The 20,237-nt window shown below is 41.1% G+C and overlaps 1 long non-coding RNA gene across 1 annotated transcript in view; it reads right to left on the minus strand.

Moving 5' to 3' along the window:
• Window positions 1–10,618, minus strand: part of LOC307020732 — a 92,497-nt gene extending 81,879 nt beyond the window's left edge. The window contains exon 1 of the long non-coding RNA XR_013802970.1: window positions 10,218–10,618. This is a non-coding gene — a long non-coding RNA (uncharacterized lncRNA). The remainder of the gene's footprint in view (window positions 1–10,217) is intronic.
• Window positions 10,619–20,237: the final 9,619 nt, after the last annotated feature.

The following is a 20,237-nucleotide window of genomic DNA, read 5'->3' on the forward strand; positions in this document are numbered from 1 at the left end:
AGTGGAAAGTTATAATATAATTCAACCGGGATGGTGGGCATTACCACCCGATTCAACTGACAAAATTAATTGAGAAAGAAATGGGTAAAATCAAATTTGCCAAGTTTATGAACAACAAACGAGTTTTGATACAAGCAACCAGCAAGCAACAGCAGGGAAAAATACTTAAAATGATGACACTCAGTGGGGAAAAAATAAAGGCTCATATCCCAGGAGCAATGGCAATGTTGAGAGGAGTCATATCTGGAGTTCCACTTAATATGTCTATGGATGATGTTAAAAAGGAGATTAAAGGAGGAAAAGTTATTGAGGCAAACAGACTTATGAGCAAAAGAGATGGCACATTGAAGGAAACACTTTCAGTAGTTATTCAGTTTGAGAAAAATATACCGAAATCTGTGCAAATAGGATACATGAACTACAGTGTGAGGGAATTCATCCCAAAACCACTTAGATGCTATGCATGCCAAAGAATGGGACACACAGCAATGCAGTGTAAAGGAAAACTAAGGTGTGCGAGATGTGGAGGCCAACATGAGTATGGGAAATGTGAAAAAGAGGCAAAGATGAAATGCTGTAATTGTGGAGGAGAGCACAGTGCGGCGTTTGGTGGATGTGTAGTGCAGAGAGAAGCCAGAGAAGCTCAGAGGGTCAAAGTACTCAGTAAAGTCTCATATGCAGAAGCTCTAAAGAAGGTTAGGGAAACGGAAGCAAACAATCAGGCTTCTAGTGGAAGGGTTCAAAGAAACTTAGTACAGAGTGGTAGCAACATTTCAGAAAGGCAGGTTACAAATCAAAGCCAAGTACCTGTGGAAATTAAAGAAGATGATAGCATTCTCGTGGTAAAGAAAGTCAACTTTATGACATTCATCTGCCATACCATTAATGTTGCAGCACAGATGAAGAAGAAAAGTGACAGAATCAAAACCATCGTGCAGGCAGCGGAGAAATTCCTTAACATTAGAGATATAAAAGCAGACCAGATACATGAATTACTAGCAACAAAAGATGTGGGAGAAACGGACAACCAGGATGAGGGTTAGCACGTTGTTAATGGTAATTCACATACTCCAGTGGAATGCTAGAAGCCTCATAGCTAATGGACAGGAGTTTAAAAAATATGTCTATGAGTTACAAACATTGCCAGATGTAATTTGTGTGCAAGAGTCTTGGTTAAAACCTCATCTAGACTTTATGATTCCAGGGTTCAGCTCTATCAGATATGATAGAGTTAGCAATCAAAATGGTGGAGGGTGTGTTACTTTCATAAAGGATGGGCTGGCCTATAGGGTAGTCCCATCCCCTGACGACAAGGAATGTGTCATAATAGAAATATGCAGCCCAAGGAAAGAAGGGAACATAAAGCTTATCAATTTCTATAACCCGTGTAAAAATCTGGACATTGAAACCTTACAGACAATAGCAGGGACGGCTCATAGAAGGGAAGTATGGTGTGGTGACTTTAATGCTCACAACAGCCTTTGGGGAAGCAGTCAAACAGACAGTAATGGGGATGTCGTAGAAGAAATGCTAGAGGAAAGATCACTGTTTTGCCTTAATGATGGACAAAAAACAAGAATAGACGTGAATAGGGGGACACAATCATGTTTGGACCTCACACTGGTGACGGATAGGTTAGTTAAATCATGTGAATGGTATGTTAAAAGTGATTCTACCATAGGAAGTGATCATTACCCAGTTTTCACAATCATCAATACAAAGGTATGTAGACAGGAAGGGAGTGTATTTACCAGGTGGTGCTTTGGTAAAGCTGACTGGGAAACATTTAGGCTTTACTGTAAGGAGTCAGCGCAATTGTTAACATTAGAAGGAAGTATAGAGGAGTGCTCAAATCAAGTCACAATGCACATTAAAGAAGCAGCAAATAAAACTATACCTAAAAGAACAACAGAGGGTAGGAAGAAAGTGGTTCCGTGGTGGAATGAGGAATGTAGCAGAGCTATTAAAGTCCATGTAATGTCCAAAATAAATGTTATTCTGTGTTAATAAATCGCTTCATCACTTTCCACTGTTTCATTTGACATATCAACATCAATGATTCTTTCCATAAATACCCCCCAAATAACATGAAATGTGTGCCACTTTCCCGTGTTATTCCGCTCCGGTAGCGAAAAGCTTGCCAGCCATTAACCCAGCTGTGTGACGTCACACGTGGCAAACACCAGCCTCGTCTGGATTGTTTGTTTTGTATCCTTCCGCTATTTTCGCTCAACATATGTGTAACCGGACCTCGCGAAACTTTTTTTATCTAACAATTCATGATGGGGAAGCGATGTGTAGTTGTGAGCTGTGAATGTTTCCTGATTGCTATAAACATTGATCATGGGTGCTGGAAGATTGTGCACAAAACTCGGGTCAGAATTAAGTTACTACAGGTGTTATGCCAGCTTGAGCTAAATGTCACCAGAGTACAGTGAACTTGCCTAGTGACTGAAATATATAAAAGTTGAAGTGAAATAAGTAAGGCCAAAAATGAATTACGTCTGAATATCTTTATTATTTTTACCACTTTTAATTATTTGTGGGCTCGCACATATACCAACATAGACTAATGTACAATGCAATAAAGATAAAATGTTACAAGTGAAAAATTAACAAAAGAACCCTTTTTTATTTATCAAACAGTAAATTAATACAATCTTACAAATTTGCGATTTGGAAAATGTTGTTATATTTACATGTTTCTTTGGAAAAATAATATTGTAAATGATGTACTTTGTAAATTATTTACATCATGCAAAACCATTTTAACCAGTTCAGCTGCATGACTTATGTCAAATTACAGATTTGGCCATTGAAATCCCTGATAGCGGCCTCCCGGTTCAGGGTAAGTCTTCCGTATCTCGGTTACAGCACATGCAGGCAGCGGGACTCTGATTTTTGGGCCGAGTACACCCCAGCACCAACGTACAAACTGTCGATAAGCTGTATATCGATACTTCCTAATGAAAAAAAAGTATACAGATTATAAATATATTTGGAGAAAAATAAAATGTTATGTAGTACTATTATGTGGCAATGGTTACAAATTGGCTTATAACATGATATTTGTATTTTACTTGTACAAAATAAATATGAGGTTATACATGACTGCTTGACAGAATCATAGACCTCTTATATATTTCCTCACATGTGTAGTTGTTTCTTTTCCCAAGCATACATTGAACTTGCATACACAGAAAAAATAAAAGCCAAGCTGTTTTTGACTGCTTGAAAGAGTTTAATGGTATCTTTAAAAGTGTACCATATCTGTAGCGACTAAAAGTATTATATGAAAGCAAAGCTGCAATAGGCAATTGGGTCAATCAATATTTACTTACTGGTGTAGTGGGACAGAGATGTGAGACAGCCTTCTCTAAAGCCTGGGTGGCTAATAATGCACCTTGGGTTCTCGTCGGTGTCTTCTATCTGGCAGAGTCCTGCACGGGTCTGATTTTCAAGACCCGCTCCCGCCCCGCACCCGTGACGTGCAGTACCGAACCCGCCCCGCTACCCGCACATATTGCCAATTAGTTCCGCAACCCGACCCGACGCGCCGGCACATGATCCGCAACCCGACCCGAACCCGCATATATATAAGCAGTGACAACGTGCAATTATTAACACACGCAGTTGCATATTTGGCTCAAAAAGCCTGGGATGTTGTTTATTTTCTCCATCTAGGATGACACCAAAAGCCTCCCAGACGTTGGATTTCGCTCTTGAGGAAGAGTTATTGAAAATGCTGTATTCTCCGCTAGAGAGCTTCACCTCAGCCATTCAGAATGTGGTGCGCTCAGCAGCAGATAGATGCACTGCAGAGGTTATGATTATGCTCGGTACCGCGGAGGAGAGGTCTGAGGATTTAAACATTAAACTAAATTATTATTGTTTAAATATATTTATTATGCAACACCCGCAACCGGACCCGCATCATCTTTGTTTTACCCAGAAGCGAACCCAGAAAAAAGCGTTTGAAAAAATACCACCCGCAAATCACCTTTTTTGCGGGTCACCCGTCGGGTACCCGCGGATACCTGACCCGATGCAGGACTCTGCTATCTGGTCAGTAGGTTGCAAACTGTCTATTTGTTCCATCACCTGCCAGATCTCTCTGCAGCATACACATTCATCTGCAGTGGGCATGCTTTCACAGCATTGACATGTAGGCCTACACCTGAATATTGTACATAACATTAAAAAACAAAAAAATATCTGCCGGACGTGTGAGGAACAGATGACAAATTAAGATCGACATTTAGTGCAGGTCAAATTAAATAAAACAGAATTTACCATTCAGTATTGCCGACTCGAGTCTCGCCGGCTGCGGAATCCGCTTCTCTTTCACAAGTTTCTGCCTCGTTGTTCGATTGCTGGGCAGGAGGCTCGTACTTATAAGGCAAGATGCCTTGAAGTGAAAGGCTAGCTGGTTCACTCTCTACTTCTGTAACTGAATCCAGATAACCCACCGAATCTGAGCTTGAATGATCGCTGTCGCTGTCGCTGTCTGAAGTTATCGCGTTGCTTGCCATTTGGACTGATTTGATCAAATGGCAATGTTTGCCACGTGTGACGTCACCGCTCGTTCGGGAGTGATCGGGGGCGTACTCGGCAAGCTTCGGAACCAACATCGGTTTTTAACGTATATGTCATTTAATTATGACGAAACTTTAAACATTTTTATTTATTTTTATTCTGGTGATATCTAAACTACATGTTAAAAAACACCTGTGTTAGATGCATTACATGGCCTTTAAAGAACGAAACAAGGCATTTAGGTCTTTAAAGAAAAACTTGTCACAAGACAATATTTCAGATTATCAAAGGAAAAGGGCAGTAGCCCGTAAAACAGTAAAATACACAAAAAAGACGTCATGGAGAGAGTATTGTTCCACCATTGGAAGAGGAGTGAAGTTAGGGGATGTATGGTCGATGTTTAAACGGATGAATGGGAAAAGGAAGTCGGTTAAAATTCCCGCTTTGATTGATGGGGAGAAAGTGGCAGTGTCAAATGAAGAGAAGGCAGAATGTTTAGGTAGGGCATTTGCTGCGGTGCATAGTGGGGAACACCTTGATGACAAACATAGACAGCAAAAAGAGTGTGTATTAAGAGAAAATGAAAATGTGAGGGAAAAGAGACGGGATGATAATTCAGCTCTTGATGTAGACTTCTCAATAGCAGAACTTAAAATAGCTTTGCAAGGTACAGGATACTCAGCACCAGGACAAGACCAGCTATGCTATGCCATGTTCCGGCAGCTACCAGAGGAAACATTCAAATTAGTCCTGAGACTATTTAATCAAATATGGAGAAACGGAGTCTTACCAATGAGTTGGAAAACGGCAGTTATATTGCCATTTAATAAGCCAGGGAAGGATCCTGCTAATCCCAATAATTACAGACCCAAAGCATTAACATCACACTTATGTAAATGGATGGAGAAGATGATAGTGCATAGACTATCACACGTCTTAGAACAGAGAGGGTTAATAAGTCATTTTCAGAGTGGTTTTCGTAAAGGAAGATCCACAATAGATGCTTTGATTAGAGTAAGCAATGAGGTGGAAAAGACAGTGAAAATGAAAGAGGTTATGGCAATAGTATATTTTGATATTGAAAAGGCTTATGATTCTATGTGGAGGGATGGGTTGCTCATCAAATTGAGTAGAATGGGTGTTGGAGGGAGAATGTATAACTGGATCATGGCTTTTTTATCAGACAGAACATTCAGAGTTAAAGTAGGGGCAGAGGTTTCAAAAGAGTGCAGTATAGAAAATGGTATTCCTCAAGGGAGTTCAATCAGCCCGATATTATTTAATGTTATGATAAATGACATTTTTAGTAATTTGGATGGATGCATAAAATCTGCACTATATGCAGATGACGGGGCCATATGGATACGGGGAAGAAATGTTCCATATGTGTTTGAAAAAATAGGGAAAGCTATAAAGAAAGTGGAGAAGTGGTCATACAACTGGGGTTTCAAGCTGTCAGCAAGCAAATCTTGCTTTATGAAATTTACGAATAAACGCAAGATGGAGACTGAGAAGCTTACATTATATGGAAAGCCGATGAGTGAGGTCAATGAATTTAAATATCTGGGGCTATGGTTAGATAGTAAATATACATGGAAAACTCATATTAAACATTTGGAAACAAAATCCAAAAAAGTGTTGAACCTATTAAGAGCAGTGGCTGGATGTGACTGGGGGGCAGACAAACAGGCATTAATCAACATCTATCGGGCAATTATGAGGACAACACTGGATTATGGGTGTTTAATATACGCAGCAGCAGCACAAACGTCATTACTAAAAATTGATAGGTTACAATATAAAGCGTTACGGTTGTGTATAGGTGCAATTAAGTCAACCCCTACTAATGCAATATTAGTTGAAGCAGGAGAGACTCCATTGGAGCTAAGAAGAGAGAAAATTGCTCTTGCTTATTGGGTCAGGTTAAAAGGAAGTGGGGAAGGAAATATCACAAACAAAATACTACAGGAGTGCCGGGAATATTCTAAGTTTCAGGGGCGTGGGTTTGGATGGACAAATAAAGAAAAAATAAGGACATACGGCATGCATGAGTTAGAGTTTTCACCATCAAATCCATTCAGTAGTGTACCCCCATGGCTCTTTCCAATAGTAAATATAGATGTGAGTATTGTAGAAAAGAAAAGAGAGTGGCAAATAAATGAAGTAGGACTCAAAACAAGTTTGTACCTCAGGAATAATTATCACAATTACCTCAAAATATATACAGATGGTTCTAAAAACAAAGAAGAGTGTGTCGGAATTGGTATATATATCCCAGAATTTAAAGTGTCAATATCAAAAAGAGCATCAGACCAACTTTCAGTGTATACAGCAGAAATGCTGGCAGTAGTAATAGGATTACAGTGGGTGGAAGAGGTCAGACCAGACAGGGTGGTGATATGCACAGATTCATTATCCAGTTTACAAAGCATACAGTAAACAACAACTGCCAGAGAAGACATACTCATGGAAATCAATCACAGCCTGTTAAGACTTCACAGAAGCGGCATAGATCTGCAGTTCTGCTGGGTGCCTGCGCATGAGGGGGTGAAAGGGAACGAGTGTGCTGATAGATTAGCAAAAAGTGCACTACAAAAGGAAATCACATTACCAGTTCAACTTGGAAAAGGAGAAGGAAAAGCAGTTATTAAGAAGAAAGGGATGGAGATCTGGCAGAAAAGGTGGGAGAAAGACCAGAAAGGCAAAGAATACCATCAAGTGCAAAAGACAATTACAATTAATATTTATAAAGAAAGAAACAGAAGGGAGGAAGTAATGATAGCTAGGCTCAGACTAAATCACACTGCATTAAATGGTACGCTGTATGTCATGGGGAAAAGTGACAGTGACAAGTGTGGGAACTGTGGAGTTAGGGAAAATGTGGAACATATTTTATTACATTGTGTCACCTATAGAGTTGAAAGAGGGAAATTAAGGGATACAGTTTTAGAGGCAGAGAGGGAGTGGAATGTAGCGGGTAGCCTATTCTGGGAACAGAAGGAGAAGGAGTAAGAGCTATCAGAAAAGCACTGTTCACCTTTTTGAGGGAAACTGGGATAGGGAAAATAATTTAACAGTAGACCATGGATGATTTGTTTTTTGTTTTGTTTTATTTATTTTATTTTATTTTATTTTATGGTTTTCTTTTTGATATGCTGGTTTATTAGAGGACTGACATGATGATACACACTCGTGTACAGTAGGTGGCGGTATGCAACCAAAAGCTGTTTGCGACCCGCCATTAAAAAAGAGAAGAAGAAGAAGAAGATTCGCCAATAAAGACAAAAGAAGAAGAAGAAGAAGAAGAAGTAATAGTAGTAGTAGAAGAAGAAATACGCTAACGCTACAAACAGGCACAACACTGTTACTCTGTTTTTACTGACATGTAACATTTGATTTCACCTTGCTCTATTTTTTTTAACGCACGTTCAAAAACGGGAAAATTTTCGGGAGTTTCAACCGGGTACCATCCACCGAAAACGGAGACTCTGCCCGGAAACGGGGACGTTTTGGTCACCCATCCGACTGTGTTTACAGCTAAGCACACACGCTAACATTAAGACTAGCTCACTTGGGGTTGAGGCTTTTTTACACGTTGCTTGACTGCCTGCCCACTTATCTGATCTAAACATAGTAACATGTATTGTGGAAAAAAATTATTTAAAGTTATTTAATAATTGTGACATTTATTGTACTTTTTGATGGATGAATGATGCTCAAAGTGAGGGGGCAAATAATACAACTGAGGGGGCACCCTCGTGGCGCTGGGCCCGCTGCAGTACAGCACCTTTGACAACTTCTCTCTACATATCAAACATACCGGTAAACCAGCATCGTTTGCTGTGAAAGCATATAACTCTGTCCACACAGAATTAAATCCTGTGTTCCTCCGGTACTGTTCTTTGATTTATCCATAGTTCGCTCATCGAGCCGGGGGTCAGGTTATTCACCCGCAGGAAAAGGCGCTCGCGCGGGACCGTAGCAGGATGTGACGCATATTTTAGTTGACCTAATTAAAACCGTTTTGTTTTTTATTTATGTGTCACAGTATCACCTCAAAATACAAGATACGAAACATTTTCAACCATGCAACAAAATATAAATAGTCCTACAAATACTTTTATTTTATTTCCTTCTTATTTTTGTCTAAGCTCAAGGGAGCCAGAGCAGAGGGCTTAAAGGGCCGCATGCGGCCCGTAGGCCGCGGGTTGCCGACCCCTGGACTAGACGGTCAAAGTCAATACACACTATAGACAGCAACTCGGTAAAATCATCAAAAATGCTTGCACAGTATTTGGGTGGTCTATAGATATTTAGGAACAGAGCTCGAGAGGAGCATTTCAGTTGAAGGGCCACATATTAAAAAGAAGCAAAGTTCCCATAAGATGTCTTCCTGCATTGAAGGGAATCATTGAACAAAATTTCAACTCCACCCCCTTTCTTATGCATTCTTTCCTGACTCATAAAACTAAAGTTGGGAGGGGTTGATTCAATAAGAACAGCTGCACTGTTATTTTTGTTCAATCCAAGTTTCTGTTAAAAACATAAAATCAAGATTGTGCTCAGTGATAAAATCATTGATTAAAAATGTTTTTCCTGCCAAAGACCTGAAATTTAATAAAGCTAGTTTAAGTTCGTTAAACACACTATCAGTCAGGTTTTTTTGTAACAAGCTGTGGCTGACATGGAATCACTGCTAAATTTGATAAACTCACACAAACGTTTGAGCGCTTCCTGTTTCTAAAATGATTCACTGCTCTTAATCTATTACCTATCAACACAGATATCGGCAAAGCTACAGGCAGGCAGGGCCCTGGCATGTCCTGGAAAAAGTTGAGAGTGCAATACGCCCTTGAGCCTGGACCCACACACATCCCTATCAGGCTTTGAAGGAGAGGGAGGACCCACCACCCTGCTCCTCTCATCATAGGAGGGCAGGGTGAGGTCTACACTGTAGGAAGGGGGGTTTGGAAATCTGATTCCATCTTCCTTGTATTGTTTTGGTTTGGATGATTGTGGTAGGCATTAGTCATGGGCGGTATCATTTTTTTCATACCGTCATACCTTGCTGACATCATACCGTGGTATCAGTCCCAATTTAAGGGGTAATTTCTCCCCCCAAAAATGTTTTTACTCACTATATCAAAAGCCCCACCAAAAATATTTTCCACCAGCCGCCACTGACGGTATGACTTGGGTCGACTTGAGTGAGGTGGCGTTCGGCGGCAAATAGATGTTTCGAACGGTATATTATATATTCGGTGTAAAATGCAGCCCGAGCCGGTAGACGCTCGCAAAGTCCCGCGACGTGCGCGCAAGTGCAAAACAAGGGCTGCATTCATGACACATTGTGCAAATGGCACATTTTGAGATCGGATACAGGACGCGTTTGTAGATGTCCGACGTTGTTTCCATAGTGAGCTAAGTTAACAATATATCATCATACATAAACATTTTCCGGGAGTAAATACTTGACTTATTGAATAAAGTTTGCTATATTCACTAACTAGTTTGGCAATATTATTCCGTGCATGTGTTAAAAACCTTATTTCCATTTGATTAATTGGATTACTCGCGTGAATGTTTAGCACGTAAATGCTTTAGTTTTTAAAACCGTCCGACCTCGACTACAAAACCATCAACCAGTTGCATAGGATTAAAAAATGTCAACACTCACTCACCCCGTCTTAAACATTCCCAAAGAAGTGCCTCTGTCTCTCGTTGTGCTGGATGAAGTCACTGGCGACGAGTAAACCCAAAATAGTCCCAAACAGGCGCAGAGGCATTTTTCTTTTTTACTAGTTGTCCGAGTTCGGGGCCGGCAAATGCTGCCGCCATCTTGCTCAGCTCAGCTCTGTGCTGAGCTCTGAGAGCGGGAAAGACGGACTGCCCTCCCCTGCCCTCTGCTGGCGCGTGCTGTGCATTACAACCAATGTCGTCCCTGTCAAAACTCCGTGTCAGTGTAATAGAATGAAATGCATCTGTGATTTGGCGCACAGTCTGTGACGTCACGGTATTGAAAATCATACCGACGGCATTTCGAAATACCCTGGTATACCGTAATACCGTCATACCGCCCAAGCCTAGTAGGCATAGTGATGAAGCCGGGGGAGATGGTGCGCATCTCTGCTTCGGTGATTTTGGTGGGCGTCGTTGAGGGGCGGGGGTAAAGGACATTCTGCCAACCCTGCGTATCACCTTCATGCAGTCATTGAAGTCCAGGGGGGAGGGCAAGGGTGAAAGGGTGAGCGGAGAGTAGAGCTGGGGGATGAATGAAGAGTATCCTCAAAGGCGTTGACAGGGGGGGGTGACAGGCAGTGGAGAAATTCCTCCGGCGGGTGCAGTGATACTTCTTCAAGGCCTCTGCGCGATGTGTTGTGTCTTTCTCCTGTTTTGATTCTCTTGCCGCTTGTCCTTGGAAGAGGGAACAGATTGATGACGCAGGCAGTTGAATATGTTGGAGATAAACAATTTCACTCCTGACTTGTTCAGGCAAACTCCATTTGCCTTATAAAGATGTCTGCGATCCCAGAACAAGTTAAAATTGTCAATAAAATGGACAGAATGGTCAGTACAGGCAGTTGAAAGCCAAGTGTTCAGTGAAAACAGTCTGCTGAATCTCTCAACTCCTCTTCTGACTGGCGGTAGAGGGCCACTGATGAACACCTCTGCATTTAGAGAGCTGACAGTTTCCAACAAACTTTTAAAGTATTTTTTCAGCATTTCTGACTGTTGTTTCACAACATAATTTGTTCCAATGTGCAGTACCACATTCTTCACAGCCGGATGTTCAGCCCCAATATGCAGGATCTTTTCAGCCAAGTCAGAGACCATGTCCTTGGGAAAACAGAGTACTTTTACATCCTTTTACATCTCTTACAACAGAGTCACCCACAATCAGAGTTTCAGGCCCAGTCGTTAGCTTTCCCTCTAACCTTTTACTTTTGGAGTAGCTATTGGTCCTTACCCTGCTGTGTGAAGAGGACAGGTTATCCAGGTCATCAGAAAGAGATCTCCGGTTCTCGTTCAGCGGAGCGTATCTGTTCTGGATTGGCACACTTGGTGGTTTAGGAGGATTGTTTGTTCTCCCTGTAGCAGCTGTCCATGGCTGTTTCCTAGTATGAATAGGGGTTGAAGAGGCGCTCTTCATGGGTGATAACAATGCAGGCCAGCCGGTCGCATCAGAGATTTCAGAGCGCTGGACTCTGCCTGTTATTCGTCCTCCCAAATCCCATGGAAATGATTTACTCTTAGGCTTTGCACCCAGAGAGTTCCAGGGAGGACTACCACTTGTAGATTTATTACCCGGTACACAGCCCTCCTGTTCCTTGGAATCCTTGTAGCTGCTAACTAGCTGTGAGTTAGCATACCCTTTTTCATTATTTTGCAACACTGGTAAAGTGGTGTCATTCCCACGACATAGTCCATTCACTTCCACGTTCCAACCGTTGCATTTTCATTTCCAACACAGCCATCTTCTGTAGAAGTTTGTGGAAGTCATCTGTAGAGAACGGAGGCATTTTGCTACCAACTAGCTTAAGCTAAATAGCATGCAGTAGCCTACCAGGCTTTAGCTGTCGCTAGGCCACGCTACTGTAAGACTGAAGTCGTCGTAAAAATGTTGAAATATGGCTGAAACCCTCCTTCTATTTACAAAGATTAACTGTACCAGTGATAAGTTAATGTCCAGGCGCCGCTGCTCGAAGTTTTCAGAGAATAATAATAGGAAAATCAGCATAAAAAGTAAGCAGAGGCAAGAGCAAGCAGAAAAACGTCTGCACTGTAAGAAAGCAAAGCAAGTCAGGGAGTGTGTCGGTGTGTGAGAGAGAGAGTGTGTGTGTCTGTGTGTGAGAGAGTGTGTGTGTCTGTGTGTGAATATCCACCTGGCCCTCCACTCAACCATTGGCCCCTGGGACCTCTATGATGGACTCCACCTACACAGAGAGAGGGTGGGGATATTTGCAAAGACCCTGAAAGATGCAGCCCTGGGACGCAGTCCTCCCACCCCCTCCTCTAGAGGCCTTATAGACCCTCCCACACCGCTTCCTCCCCATCACCACCCCAGGATCACCACCCCTGCTGTGAGGAGACACAACAGCTCAGCCTGGACCTCCCACTCCGCACGCCCCCAACACACCCAGAGGAAGCTACTTTCACCCAGCTCAACACCTGCACAACATCAGCAGCAGAGATATGCAGCAACAGCTGCTCCTTGTCTCCCTCCCCGCCTACAGCAGCGGAGCTATGCTGCAGTTGTAGCCCAGCCTGCTGCCACCCTCCCTCCCCCTGCTACCTCTGAACTGGGAGACATCAGGATGATGCTGCACACCCTGTGCACCCGACTTCTGTCCAGCTAAGACATTACATTTATATGTTATCGTAGTAATCAGTACAATAGCAATATTAGTGAAAATAGTTGTTTTATTTGTTGTTTATTTTTTTTATATATTTGTCTCACTATACAGGTTCATTTTGATTGTTTGTTTTTGAAAAAAAGATGCGTTCTTTTCATATAAGCTGTTGGAATATTCAGGGACTCCACTCCTCAACCTTTGAGGTTAAGAGTGAGAATCCAGAGTTCTTAGAATCTATATAGGATGATGATCTAATTATATTAACAGAAACATGGTGTAAAAATGATCTGCTCACTCACTGTCCTCCAGGTTATAATGAAGTAATGGTGCCCTCTATGAAATCAAAAAACATACGCAAGGGCAGAACATCGGGGGGGATCTTGGTGTGGTATAAAGGAGATCTTTGCCATCAGATCTCAGTAGTAAAACAAGGTAAATCACACATTTGGCTAAGGTTAGATCAAACCCTGGGCATAACTCAGAGGAATCTATACGTATCTGCTATTTATATAACCCCAGTAGATTCTCCTTATTTTGAAGAAGACATTTTTGAAACTCTCCATTCAGAAATAGCCTATTTTCAGGCCCAGGGAAATGTGCTTCTAACTGGAGATCTGAACGGACGAACAGGAATTGAACCTGATGTCATAGACCCACCAGCCACCATGTATTTGGTGAGCCCCCCCTGTTTACCATACCAACCGTCAGCCATCGGAACAGCCTTGACTCTGAAATCAATCAGAATGGCAAAGAGATAGTGCATCTCTGTCGGGCCTTAGGCCTGTACATAGTGAACGGGAGGTTCAGAGAGGACTCTTTAGGGAGATTCACATACTCCTCAGCTCTAGGGTCTAGTGTAGTAGACTATGCAATCACTGACATGGACCCCTCCACTATCAGTGCATTCACTGTCAGACAGCAATCCCCCTTTTCAGACCACAACCAAATCAATGTGTTCTTTAAAGTCTCAGGTCCAATGAGTGACACAACAAGGGAACCCAGTAAGCTGTATACATTAAATCCTACTTACAGATGGGCCCCAGACAGTGGAGACAAATTCACCATGGCCTTGAACTCACCTGATCTGATGAATGACATGTCACTATTTGATCAAAATCAATATATGTTCCTACCAAATATGGTGTAAACATGGCCATTTATTATATCAATATGATATTTCACAAGGCAGCTATTAAAGCTGACCTTGTAAAACAAAAGCGGAAGCCTGTTAAAAGGCAGAACGCTGAAAAATTGTTTAAACAGGAATGCAAGACCATCAGAAAAGACCTGAGAAAAATAGCAAATGAAAAACATCGGCAACCAAACAACCCAGCCTTACGCATTAGATACAATGACGTTTTAAACAAATATAAATGTACAATAAGGGACAAAAAACTAAATGATACCCACATGAAACTTAAGGATATTGAGAAAGCCATTGATCAAAATCAATTCTGGGATCTGTGGAGCAACTTCAACACAAAACAACCACAAGCATTACCCATCCAAAACGGTGACATCTGGAGAGAACATTTTTGAAAGTTTGTACAAAGACATACCAATAAATCTAATGAATTCAAATCAATGTATTACAAAAGAGAAACTCCAAATATTAGAAGAAACTATTAAAGACAACCAAAACCCCCTTGATTTCCCAATGACTTGGGAAGAATTGACCACACAGACAAAATCTCTCCGGCCAAGGAAAACTTGTGGCCCAGACAACATTAAAAACGAAATGCTCAGATGCAGCACCCCAGAGATGCAGGGTATTTTTATTTTATTTATTTAACCTTTATTTAACCAGGATAGGTCTCATTGAGATTAAAAATCTCTTTTTCAAGAGAGTCCTGGCCCAAGAATGGTAACAGCACAGTTTCAGACAGTTTTACAGTTACAAACAATTAAAAGAAAACACACAATCACAACATAGTCATACACCAAGTTTAGCCAAAGCATTTACAGACACAGCGGCCTGCTTCGAGGGTACAGTGTTAAAGCTGTTCAATATCATATTGCAGTCAGGATGTTTTCCTGACATCTGGTGCAAAGGGCTCATTTCCCCCATTCATAAGAGTGGAGACAAATCAGACCCTAATAACTACCGTGGCATCTGTGTCAGCAGCTGTCTGGGGAAATTATTCTGTCGTATTCTAAATAAAAGAATACAAGATTTCCTTAACCAACAATCCATCTTGAGTAAAAATCAAATTGGCTTCCTTCCAAAACACCGCACCACCGACCATGTGTATACCCTTCACACTTTAGTTAACAAACATGTACACCAAACAAAACATGGTAAGATATTCACTTGTTTCATTGATTTCAAAAAAGCTTTCGACTCTATTTGGCACGAAGGGCTCTATTATAGACTTCTACATTGTGGTATAGGGGGCAAAATGTACGATCTGGTTAAATCAATGTATTTAGGGAATAAGTGTGCTGTTAAAATTGGAGACAAACAAACTGAATTCTTCACCCAGAGAAGAGGTGTTCGTCAGGGTTGCAATTTAAGTCCCACTTTATTTAATATATATATAAATGAACTTGCTGTTCAGTTGGATCACTGTGCTGCTCCTGGCCTCTCCCTCCTTGAGAGAGAGGTGAAGTGTCTGCTTTATGCTGATAACCTTGTTCTGCTGTCTCCTACTGAACAAGGACTACAACAACAGCTGGACATAGTAGACCAGTACTGTAAGAACTGGGCCCTGGCAGTCAATATGAAGAAAACTAATGTCATGGTTTTCCAAAAACGCCCCAGATGTCAGGAGAACAAATACCAGTTTACCATAAATAATCATATCATCGAACATAGTATGAGTTACACCTACCTCGGTTTAACCATAACAGCATCAGGAAGTTTCAACATGGCAGTGAATGCACTCAAAGAAAAAGCCAGAAGAGCTCTAAATGCAATTAAGAGAACATTTTATAATGTCCAAATTCCAAATAAAATCTGGCTCAAAATCTTTGATAGTGTGATCCAGCCCATTGTGCTGTACGGTAGTGAAGTATGGGGTCCACTCACTCACCAGAGCTATACCCGCTGGGAGAAACATCCAACAGAGTCTTTACATGCAGAATTCTGCAGATACATTTTACGTGTTCAGAGAAAAACACCAACAAATGCATGTAGAGCAGAATTAGGCAGATACCCACTGATCATTAACACTCAAAAGAGAGCACTGACCTTCTTTAACCACCTTAGGTCCAGCCCCCGAGACACCCTCCACTCCAAAGCCCTCCAAAGCCAAGAGCTAACCCCAGGGAAGAGTACCCTATGTCAGCTGGTGCTGAGACTAGCTGCCCCCTCTCAGAGCCACTCTGACCAGTCTCTCAACAACACTGCTCTCCAAACACCAATCACAGTCAAACGCATTATAACACAATGGAAAGACAACTATTTACAACATTGGGAAGAAGAAACTAAAAGCCAAAGATTAGAATGTTACCTGGCTCTAAACAGAGAGTATGAGCTGGCAGAGTATCTCTCTACTGTCAGAGATAGAAAGCAGAGACAGATCCTAACCAAGTACAAGCTCAGTGACCACAAACAGGCAATCGAAACAGGAAGACTCAAAAGATCCTGGCAACCAAAAGAGAACAGAATATGTGGTCACTGTACGACAGGTGAGACTGAGACAGAGATGCACTTCCTCCTGAAGTGCCAAACATTCAACCAAGTAAGGAGCATTTACTGGAACAAGCTGAACTCTGTAATCCCAGGTTTCAAGGAGGTTGATGACCTCTCAAGACTGAGAGTACTCCTAGGAGAAGGAGACAAGGCACACCTTGCAGCCCAATATGTATACACATGCCACAACCTGAGGGACAGTGAATGACACACACACACACACACACACACACACACACACACACACACACACACACACACACACACACACACACACACACACACACACACACACACACACACACACACACACACACACACACACACACACACACACACACACACACACACACACACACACACACACACACACACACACACACACACGTGTTGAAATGTAATTGTATCAATGTATTATTGTACAATTTACACACGGCATCTATTGCACGTCTGTCCGTCCTGGGAGAGGGATCCCTCCTCTGTTGCTCTCCCTGAGGTTTCTCCCATTTTCCCCTTTAAACTGTGGGTTTTCTCTGGAAGTTTTTCCTTGTACGATGTGAGGGTCTAAGGACAGAGGGTGTCGTATTGTCATACTGATATTCTGTACAAACTGTGAAGTCCACTGAGACAAATGTAACATTTGTGATATTGGGCTATATAAATAAACATTGATTGATTGATTGATATATATATATCATCAATAATATGTAAACATTTGAAATGTATGTTAATGTTGTTCATTATTTTGTATTGTGATGCTTTGGCAACATTGTTTAATTTAACTTTCATGCCAATAAAGCCCCTTTGAATTGAATTGGGAGAGTGTGTGTGTGTGTGTGTGTGTGTGTGTGTGTGTGTGTGTGTGAGAGAGTGTGTGTGTGTGAGAGAGTGTGTGTGTGTGTGTGTGTGTGTGTGTGTGTGTGTGTGTGTGTGTGTGTGTGTGTGTGTTTGTGTGTCTCTGTGTGTGTGTGAGAGAGAGTGTGTATGTATGTGTGTGTGAGAGAGAGAGAGAGTGTTTGTGTGTGTGTCTGTGTGTGTGTCTGTGTGTCTGTCTGTCTGTCTGTCTGTCTGTCTGTCTGTCTGTCTTTCTGTCTGTCTGTGTGTGTGTGTGTGAGAGAGAGAGATAGTGTGTGTGTGTGTGTTAATTGTTACAGCTCAAATGCATTGCAATGACTTCCATGTTAAAAAAAGACTTTAAAAAGCTGAATATTTTTTAAAAGTATAACATATTTCGAACATTTTGAAAGTTTCCCATCATGTGCTGAAAAGGCTGAATATTTTGAATGGTTCCTGCAGCTTAAATTAGGCTGAAGGAGTTAAATAAAGATATCAAATGTAAGTAGTAGTGATTGAATGTGTACAAACACCTGTGTGTGTAAACCAGTCTATGGTGTAAACCCCAGCCACCAGGAAGTGTGCCGGACTAAGATGAAAATATTCGTGGTGGCCAAACGGCGGTACTACACTTCCGTTTGGTTGCCAGGCCCGGAAACACTTTTTCCCATTGACTTACATGGGGAAAGAGTGGCCTGTAAATCGTTGGATAATCTTTTTTAAACTAAATAAGCTACCCAGTATGAACACTTGTATAGCCCTTATTAAAAACATTCGTTCCTCAAGTTTTAAAAAGGTGCTAATAACGTTATTCTGAGAGTTATTTCCCTCTGCATTATGAACGCGCATCTAACCCACGGGACCGCGCCGCCCGACACGTTCATGTGATGTGACGTGTTCAGCACTACATGAGTTTTACCTTTACCCATGGATGCACAATAAGAACGGTCGGACCCATATCGCCTTACTGCCAGCCCACTGAGTTGTAATAATGGATATATTGCACAAGTTTGCTGTAATTCATATTTTGTCAAATATTATACTACATAGGCTGTATGATGTAAATCTTGTATTAAATAAAGTTAATATTACCGACGTAGATTAACGTCCCTCTAGCTTCTTATTGCACTTGCAATATACCATTAAAGGAGTTGAACGTTGCTGTTTGCTATTACTATGATACCACGCAGGGATAAGCCAGAGTTTACAACCTTTGCAGGTGGGCACAACACGTTTTGACCCAGATTAATTAGATATACCATATGATATTGCCTGAGGAAGTCGTTATACATATATAAATAAAGATATATGTGTCAAAGCTCTAATCAAATGAACAGTTGTATTAATTATACTTGTATATGTATAGCCTGTGTTGTATATTTATACACACAAATGAACAACCATGTGTGTGTCAAATAACAAGTTGTATTGTAGTGTTTATTTTAGTTTTGTTTTATGCTTATCCACATTTTGATTTCAGAGCACAGGAGAATGCTGGGCACAACATAAAGCTCAACATTGAAGCTGGCAATGCTGAACAAGACCATCTATTATTCAGCTGAAAAAGTCAAAGCTCTACGAAAATGTAATTAAAAATAGATAAGCATTTCAGGTAGAAATCAGCATTTTATATAGAAATTCACAAAAATAAGAAATTAAAATCTTTATTCTTCCCCTTATTATTAGTGTGAATGCTGTTTACAGCATTCCACTATAGTACTTCAATTCTTTATTCTTCCTCTTCTGATTATTTCAGCCAATACTTTGGCACTCCATAACTTCAGCTTATTTTCAGCTACAGAAACCATTCAAATATTAAACTATTCAGCCTGTTCAGGAATCGATGGGAAACCTTCAACTTTTAAAAAATATTTTATACTTTTTGAAATATTCTGCTTTTTAAACTCTTTTTTTAACATTGAAGTCAATGGGAAATGCGTTCAAATCCTGTTTTCCTACACCTTGCGCCAAATGCTACTCCTTCCACATACTTTCAGCTAGACACTTCATTCCAACGTTCAAATGATCACAAGACCTTCAGCTATTCAAAATTGACTTTTTGAGATATTGAATTTAGTTTGGAGCTTGGTAGAGAGGCCTTTTTCAGATTTTAACATTAGAGTGGATGGGAGCAGCTCATTAACTCGAGAGTGCTTTGATCTCAAAACAGAGTGCAGCTGAGCCTGAAATTCTCCCCCAAAAATATTTTAAACTTGCCATAATTCCCAAACCCTACACTCCTCAGACATATTTTTTCAAGAAAAACGTAGGAAAACCTCTCCTAGGTTGGAAAAGAAAAAAAAATAAAGAAAAAAAATTAAACAAAATGCCTCTTGAGGGCAAGAAGAGACAAAAAGTCCACCTTGCTCCCAGTTGATTCCCATGTTAAAAACATCCGGATCTTTCTTCAGAACAGAGATAAGTACACTTTAGACAAACTGCTCTCCTCTTCATATTTACCACACAAAACCCCCCCCCCAAAAAAATCAGTTCATTGGGGTTCCTTGATGCTCAAGGCCTGGTAATTTTTTGATAGGAGCCATGGTTTTTGAACAGGTGGCAAAATTGTCAGATATACTCCTCAATGCATTCTTATGGGACTCAGTGCTGCAGTTGGTTGTCATGGTGTTGTTGGGCAGATTGGAGCCACACACACGTGAGTTATCATCCAATCATAGCAGACACCTTTGATCTCTGGGTTTACACACACAGGTGTTTGTAAACATTAAATCACTACTACTTACATTTGATATCTTTATTTAACTCCTTCAGCCTAATTTCAGCTGCAGGAACCATTCAAATATCAAACTATTCAGCCTTTTCAGCACATGATGGGAAACTTTTAACTTTTTCCAAATATGAACACACTAGGCTTGGGC

The sequence above is a fragment of the Notothenia rossii genome, assembly GCF_949606895.1.
Source record: "Notothenia rossii genome assembly, chromosome: 9".
Classification (NCBI taxonomy): domain Eukaryota; kingdom Metazoa; phylum Chordata; class Actinopteri; order Perciformes; family Nototheniidae; genus Notothenia; species Notothenia rossii.